A 200-nucleotide genomic window follows, 5' to 3' on the forward strand; every position below is an offset into this window, starting at 1 on the left:
CTTGACAAATTTTCTAGCTTGTATTGGCTAGCAGCTACACAAGGCGACAAATTGACAAGGCCGATGGTACGTGCGTGTAAAAATATTTTAATTTCACCAATAATTCATAAGTTCTTCTTTACTATTAAATTTATAAACTAAGTTTTAAAAGCAACTAACGATTGATATTTATTTGCTTCTTTCCTCAATATATTTGGTTG

Source organism: Amblyomma mixtum, chromosome 3, assembly GCF_055824585.1.
Source record: "Amblyomma mixtum isolate Tamu chromosome 3, ASM5582458v1, whole genome shotgun sequence".
NCBI lineage: Eukaryota > Metazoa > Arthropoda > Arachnida > Ixodida > Ixodidae > Amblyomma > Amblyomma mixtum.